This window comes from Glossina fuscipes, unplaced genomic scaffold (assembly GCF_014805625.2).
Source record: "Glossina fuscipes isolate IAEA_lab_2018 unplaced genomic scaffold, Yale_Gfus_2 93016, whole genome shotgun sequence".
Lineage (NCBI taxonomy): Eukaryota > Metazoa > Arthropoda > Insecta > Diptera > Glossinidae > Glossina > Glossina fuscipes.
In genome coordinates, this window is record NW_024005097.1 from 19,536 (window position 1) to 27,625 (window position 8,090).

The 8,090-nt window shown below is 32.1% G+C and overlaps 1 long non-coding RNA gene across 1 annotated transcript; it reads right to left on the minus strand.

Moving 5' to 3' along the window:
* Positions 1–90: 90 nt before the first annotated feature.
* On the minus strand, positions 91–2,506 carry LOC119644147. The gene is made up of 2 exons (XR_005248478.1): positions 1,688–2,506; positions 91–1,623 (listed from the first exon to the last, which is right to left on the minus strand). It is a non-coding gene; the product is annotated as an uncharacterized LOC119644147 (long non-coding RNA).
* Positions 2,507–8,090: the final 5,584 nt, after the last annotated feature.

The window sequence follows — 8,090 nt, forward strand, 5'->3', positions numbered from 1 at the left end:
TAATTTTGTGTTTGTTTTTGAAGGCGACAATGAAAATCATGATTTCAATGACGACTACAACGACTAAAAAAATATTGTAGTTTTTTTATCTTTTTTTTTTTTTTATCTTTAAACAGCAACCACAAGAATGGCAAAAAAACAACATCGTTTGGTTAGTGCATGTAGGCTAAAATGAAAACATCATATTCAAGGTCGCCTGCAAATGCAAACACAAAATTACATACATACATATATGTGCATACATATGCAAGTATGAATGGTTGGTCGATCGATGGATTTACTTCATCAATGCCTGATTTGAAAGCAATGAAAAGCCATATGTTAACTATGGACTTTAATCGTTGTACACTTTTTTTTTTTTTTTTAAATTGTTTTTTTAATGATCTAAATAAATATTACACTCATGCATATATGGAAAATCCTGTAGCCATTAGCGCAATAAACGCTACTTCCGCTATGACGGCTTTAAATAAATGCATTTCGTTATACAAACTTAGCGAGAGAATAATGCACTGCTTGGTCTTTAATGCTCATCAACGATCACACATACAAATTACGAAATATTTCTCTTCTGGCAAATTACTTTTTTTCTTTCTTTTTTTTTTTTTCTACAGAGCCGATCGGCATAGCTTTTACAATCATTTGTGATTTAACATGAATGTGTGAATTATTTGTACAATATCTTATTTAAGGGTCTGAGAATAATTTCGAAATCAATTAGCGAAGATATTTACCAATGCTATACTGAATACTGAAGGAGGAATTTGGAGGATAAAGAAAATTTCAAATGTTTTGGTTAATGCTTGGATGGATTTTGTAGGAAAATGTCTATAATAAATGATTTGAAAAAAAAGTGAACTAAGAGTTTGTTCGATAACATCTTCTAATGTAAGTCTCTGAAGTTGAATGTGTTTATGGCAGTCGACTATGGAAAAATTACTTCTTGAAAAGTAGGCATCAAGTTTTAGTTTCCTATTCCCGCTCAACTTTTGACAGTTTCTAACACCGTTACCTTGGCTGCCACGAGGAAAAATGCTCTTCCGTTTTCTTAAAACTGCGCATAGGCGAGCTTTAATTCTTTCGATTTGTTGTACCTTCCGCATTCCAAACCCAACTATATTCAGAGTACAACTTAGTTCCGTCCAATCCGATCGAAAAGATTGCAGTTAGTACTGTTAGGCTTCATGATATTCTTCTGCTTTCTTGAACCTTCATATTGGAGAGTTTTAAATTCTTTCAATTTGTTGCACATTCCAAGTGTTAAGAGTACAAATTAGTTCGGTCCGGCTAGGTGGAAAAGATTGTAATTTATGTAGTTAGGTTATAGAATAAAATTGTGACTTCTTCATTTGAAAGTATGGTCTGTCTTTAAGCAATACGCACTTATATAACTTATTGCATTGAAGTGTGCACAACGTTGTTTCTTAGGGCTTTAAATAGATCGAGTTTTGTGCCAGAAACAATTTACTTCTTCTGATTGATTCAAAGAATAGTTCGGCATCTCCTACAAATAACCATTAAAGAGACTCTGCGGACGAATAAAATCGACGATAAGGTTGAATATTCTTCATGACCACATGGGAGAGGGTCAGCTGGGTGTGGTGTTTTAAAGTTTGTTCCAACCTACGTCCCAAAAAGAGAGCTTAATATATATCAAAAGTCATGATATCGTGAGTTTCAGTCCTACCCTTCCTGCTATTGCCAGCAGATGTCATTCTTATTGATTAACAAAGGTTTCAATAGATGACTTATTGTTTATTCGAACAGGGCTGCGAGTCTTATGACGATACCCGATACGTCTTTTAAGCTAGAATAGCAAAATTGCCTGAAAGATAGGGAAAAGTCATAGCTAATGATGAAAATTACTTCAAAATAAAATACTTTTTTACCAATTTCTCTGAATAAAGCTTCAAAATTGCAAAGACAATCCTTAAAAAACTCATTTGTATGCACAGTGTAAACGAAAGCTTTACTGACTATTTCATCGAGTTACGTTGAGGTCTTTGTAGAACTCTATAGATGGTACGTGTCTTTGCTAATTAAATACAAATTTGTTTTTACACCCTAATTTTATTCAAGGTTAAAATTCACCATAGATCGCAAGAGAAGACTCTTTTCCTCTTTCCTTAGAGAAGACTTTTTTCAATTTTTTACCAAAGTATAACATGATTCGAAAAAGTGATTTTAGTAAGTTTTCAATAAAGAAGGAACTTTTCTCAAATTTAACCTCTTGCTAGTGAGAAATATTTGACGTATAGATGTCCATCGCAGTGCTACCAGTGTAGAAAAGAAATATATCTGATATTGGATATACCTGCGCAATATAACTTGAATATTGATCTTACTTTTTGATCAAAGTGTTATATATATGCGATTTTCTGTGCATTGAAATGCGAGTAACAAATCAAGTACACAATTATCATTTTGTTTAGGTGATAATGTAATTTTCCGCAGAAATTTTCTAAAATTTTGTTTTAATTTTACGCGAAATATAAAATCATTCACTAAAGTAACAATAAAAAAAAAAAACGTTCATTCTATTTATAAAATATTCTAAATTTATTTCAATTGAAAATTTATTGTTATTTTATTATTATTATATAAAAATGTTTCTTTCTTTTCGTTCAGAATTTCTAAATATATTTTTATGGCAACACAACATATATAATATATATAGTGATTTTCTCGAGGGTAAAAGAAAAATTGGAAAATATGCGTCAAAGATTCTCATAAATTATATAAATTGTTGATCAATGTGATTTATTTCATTTACCTATCGCCCCAGTTGCCATATTCAAGTTTTTTTATTGGCTTTTGCGTGCTGTTATAAGGAACTTTAACTTAACTTCATATTTGTGAGTAAGTTATAGAGCTGAGGACAAGGACCGGTTTGCAAAATTTTCTATACCAATAGCATTGTTTTCACTTCGAATATGTTCTGAAAAAAATTTGGATCTATTTGTCATTGCGACGAAGTGTTTTCAGAAAATTTTTGAAGAGAGATTCACTTCTACTCGCGCAAGACTCTCGCGTAGAACATTGTATGTACCCGTTACAGGATACGTTTGAGTGGCGACCAATTCCGATGTTTTACGCTTGCTTCTGAGACTACCAAGCACATCCACGTGCCCTCTTCCTGCTCTCTCTCTAATCTATGTTGCCTTCGGTTAACCCAGAAGACTAGATTTTCTTACCAAAATTTACTGTGCGTTTTTTATGGTTGGTAATGCGACGTTCATTTCATTTAATCAATTTTGTTACTTTCTCATGAGCGCATCTATCTCTAACCAAACGCTAAATTCTTATTGCTATCCGGTAGCAGTAATGCGGCAAAAATTCGTTGTTGTAAGCATGGGTTAAGGCTTGCATTACTAGAGTACAAGCTCAGATGTGCTACTATTACTACTAAAGGCAACTCTCTGGCACATCTCAAATACTGACTCACATATCTTAAATGATGACTTTCCACCCGACTTTATTTCATAATTCATTTACTTATTTATTATTATTTTCTTTAATCTTTAGTTAATAACGTCTATATCCATGGGCAAGATAATGATCGATGACGAATGACGAAAGGCAAAAGGGAAGGGACTGTACTTCATAATTAACTGATTTGGATAATTGAAGTTGTATTGATATGTATCAAAAGATTGGTTAAAAAAAAAATGCAGGAGAGGAACTGAACGCGTTGAGTGAGCATCTACCTAATACGAAATTCTGGGTCAATTTACTTATATCCGTTCGACTTTTTTGCTTCCAGCGTTGAAATTCGCAAAGTTATATAAATTTAAATATGAAAATGAAGACCGGATGAAAACTGTGCGAAAGTGTATAGAGCAACTCTAATGAAAATCTATGCGATTTTCATGCGCTTCAATATTCAGTACGAAGGACCAATTTTCATTATAAAATATTAAAAATTAAACGTTTTTCTGGAGGGGTTATTATTTATGAGAAATCTTATACGGAGTGGAGTTCAACAAATAGATCTATCTATCCCTAGATCATATTTGGTTCACTTAATTTCTATGTCAACTTTTCATCACAAAACAATTACGATTTTTTGACATACAAATATTAATCTTTATATATCATATGTAAATATAAATCTATATGTCTTGAGCGGTGGTATGCAAAAAATAGACCTACGTGATCCAAATTCGGCAAGGGTGATTTGTATGTCAATGAACCTATTAAGAACCTATTTTTGTCATGAAATATCAAAAATTTTTATTATACAAAAACTCGGTCTTCGTAGACACGTTTATATGAGAGGGAACTCAAGAAGTCGTCCAAGGACAACCGAATTTTTTCTTTCAATTTAGTATGGTCAGGTACTAGTATAGAAGAAATTTTGTCGGAAAATTTTTAAAATTGCAATAAGACATTATACGGTGAGTGATCGACAAAGTGGACGGATCGGAATGATTTTCAGCAAAGTTTATTCCTGGTCCAAAACACGTTAATACACCAAATTTCATCAAAATTTTCATCAAAAAAATTGTGACTTAGATCGATTCAGAAAAGGATGTGGCATCAATTGGTGAGTATATCTTAAGCCGCTCCGAATGTTGCGTACTTCCGTGTAAACTTAATATACCTTGTATCACAAGTGTTGTAAGATATAAAAAAATCTATTGATCTTCGGGTATGAAAAAATTCATATGTGAATTTAGAACTTGTTACATACGTTGTAATCTGAAGAATAACATCTCAGATTAATGATATTTGTGAAAATGGATGTGACGTGCCCATAACAAGAAACATAAGACACAAAAAAGATGGGAACTTGAAACGTCTTGCAAGTATTGATCTAAACGTCAAACATGTGCAACCACAGTGTGATAAGTCAAATCAGAAGTGGGTTGGAGTGACAAACTGACAACAACAAACAACATACTCTTCGCTTTGCATATTCTTTTGCTTGTACAGATCGCAGATCCTCGAGAGATTTGGAGTCGGTTGTGTCATGTTCGAACTGTGGTTCATCATTTTCGATTTTTGTTGTCACTAATTTACCTAAAGATCGCGGCAATAAAAATCGAAACAGAAGAAGACTTTTTTTTTCAGCCTAACTTCTGCTTACTAATAAATTATTTAAGCGTATTAACGATTCACACTGAGGCAAATAAACATTTCTTACTCCTTTAGTTCGAATTGCGTGAAAAATATATCAATAGGCATTATGTGACCTGAAAACTGTTGAATTATTATTATGCTCTTAATACTAGTTTTAAACATTTTGTTAATCGATTTATTATTATTAAGCTTTCATAGATTTTTCTTAATTACGTTAAACAATTGTGATATGAATTTTAATTAAATCACTTAACTAACTAACTAACAACTAAGAAATAAAGCCTGAAATGAATACTAAAGTAAGTCGCAAATACTAGTAAATATTTTTTTAAATATGTTTTTCAAATATTTTATGCTTAAAAAAAAAATCATAAGAAAGCTGATATTTATAAAACAAAAATACAAAAAAAAAAAAAAAAAAAAAATTATCTTTCAATTACGTCGTTTTAAGAGTAATTCCTTTACAAGTATGTGCACGAGTAAACTTTAAAGACTAAAACAAAAAAAAAAAAACACTTCTATTTATGTGTAGACTGAAACGAATCATGATATATGCAGATATTTGCATTTGATACCTGCACTCGAATGTTCGTCATGCAATATTATGTGCAGGTTTTCTCTTTTTTGCACATTTTTATATAAGAGTTATATTAAGCTAATGCAATGTTTGCGACCTAATATTAATAAGAAAATAAAATCGTTCAAATCGTTTATCATAAATAAATTTTAATGTTTTATTTTCCCATAAACATATTTAGTCCGAATGCAAAGCTAGACTCTTTGTGGTAGCCAGCAGGGAGAAGCGGTGAAAAGTTCGCTGCTACAAGCAAGGCGACGCTTTACTAAAAGTACAGGCTGCGTTATAGCCTTGGTAAAAACGCAGTGATATCTAGGCACGGGAAGGGCAGAAAATTTCGCAGTTACAAACATGGTGACGCACTATTAAAGTACAGGCTGAGATGTAGTCTAAAGATCAGATGTCGCCTAAGCGCTGGAAATTTCGCAGCTGTAAGCAAGGGGAGGCACTATAAAAAGTGCATGCTCAGATGTGGCCTTGGGTAAAAAAAACAGTGCTATCCAAGAGGGAATGGCCGTGAAATTTCGCTGCTACAAACATTGTGACGCACTATTAAAGTACAGGCTGAGATGTAGCTTAATGCTCAGATATCGCCTAAGTGCTGGAAAGCACTAGGCTGCTATAAGCAAGGGGACGCACTATAAAAAGTACAGGCTCAGATGTGGCCTTGTTAAAAAAAAAGATCTCTGACCGTTTTCAGTACTGAGTTACTTGTCTTGGATAATGATTTTTCACAGGAGAAGCATTCCAGAAGCGATGGAGGTCTATGTCATAACAATGATCGATAACTTTTCAGATAATCTTGAGTTGAGAGAGGGCGACTAAAAAAAAAGGATCATGTTTGTCCACATTTCCGTTAAAATCAAAATTATGATCTTAAAACCTTGTTGAGTCCTTTAGATTGATTTCTATTCTAAGCAGAGTATATTGCAAGTTCATCTAAATTTAACTTCTATTTATACTGCTACTGTCTACTGTATGACTTATGTTATAACTACTCCATTACTTTATCATGTTTACGTACGTATACTATACTACCTACGCTTGCTTTATCTATTACAATAAAAAGCTTGAAATAATGTTTTACTCCTATATAATGTTGTCATGCGTTTGAATTTAAAAATCGCCAAAAAAACAAACGCTGACAGTTTTTGAAAAAAACAAATTAAAAATGATAATAATTTTAATAGTCACTTACCCTCTATAAATCCTGTTGTAAGATATTTTATTAATAATAATCCGGAACCATTTTATTGGTAAATAAAGTTTTCACAAAGTTTCGGAAAATATTTATAAATTTCAAAGCAATATTTCTTATAAATTATGGTTTACAGTTAGTTTTCTTTGTTTTTCTTATTATGGAAATTATTGAGTGCTTTTCGCCCCACTTTTCAAATTTGATCTGACACCTTCGCACGTAGCGAATTTTTGTTTCCGAGCTGAACTTTTGCAATCGCGACATTTCCAGCAGACCAAAAATGGACGGATGGACTGACACATCATTTGACCCAAAATATTTGCATTGATCAAGAATAGGTGAACTTCATGAGCTCTCAGACACGAACGTAGAGCAGATCTGATGAATCCTTTATCCTTTCATAGTGGATACAATAATAAGAAAAAGCATATGATAGGGATATGAAAAATATTAAATTAAGGACAATTTTCAAAAAGTTTATTTTACTTACTAACAAACAGGTTTCTTAGCTGGCACTTTAAACCAAAGTTAAATTATTTACTCTTTATCAATATTTATTATTTCACTAATTGTCAGGTAAATTATTGTGAGCTTTACTTACTATGATTAAATTCTTTTTAACTGTTATAAGACCGGTTTTCTTATTTCATTTTATTAACCATATGGTTGCCTTTTTTGGCGCTCTTTCTTTCCTTGTATTTTGTTTTGCTAGTTAATAGTTAACCCGACGACATCTTACATCTTAAGATTGAGTATCAATATCAGTGGAACACAACAGTGAGTATCTTGCAATTGATTCACTGAAATAATTGAGTTTTCATAAAATACATGCGTATGTATGTATTGGTCCATATTACATAGCATCCGTTCATCTATCCTTAACATCCATAAAAAGCCGAAATCTTTTTCAAATTTCCTTAATTTCAAAATAAACTTTCCACAGTTACTTTCCACTCCATACTACTACACTTTGTCCAATAAAATCTTTGCCTTATTTTTGCCATAAAACACAAAAAACTATGCCTTGTTGCGATGTAAAAGTTTGCTTTTCATAGGAATATTGAAATAATGAAAGATTATCAATCTGTTTCAATTTCTTTGTTACCAAAAAACTTATTATTCTCTGTTATCTATATTCGTTATAAATCAAAGCAGGTTGCACCTTGTTGCCCTCAAAATAGGGATATGGATCTATATGTTTGAAAATCGGTAGAGTACACTAAGATATGTGAT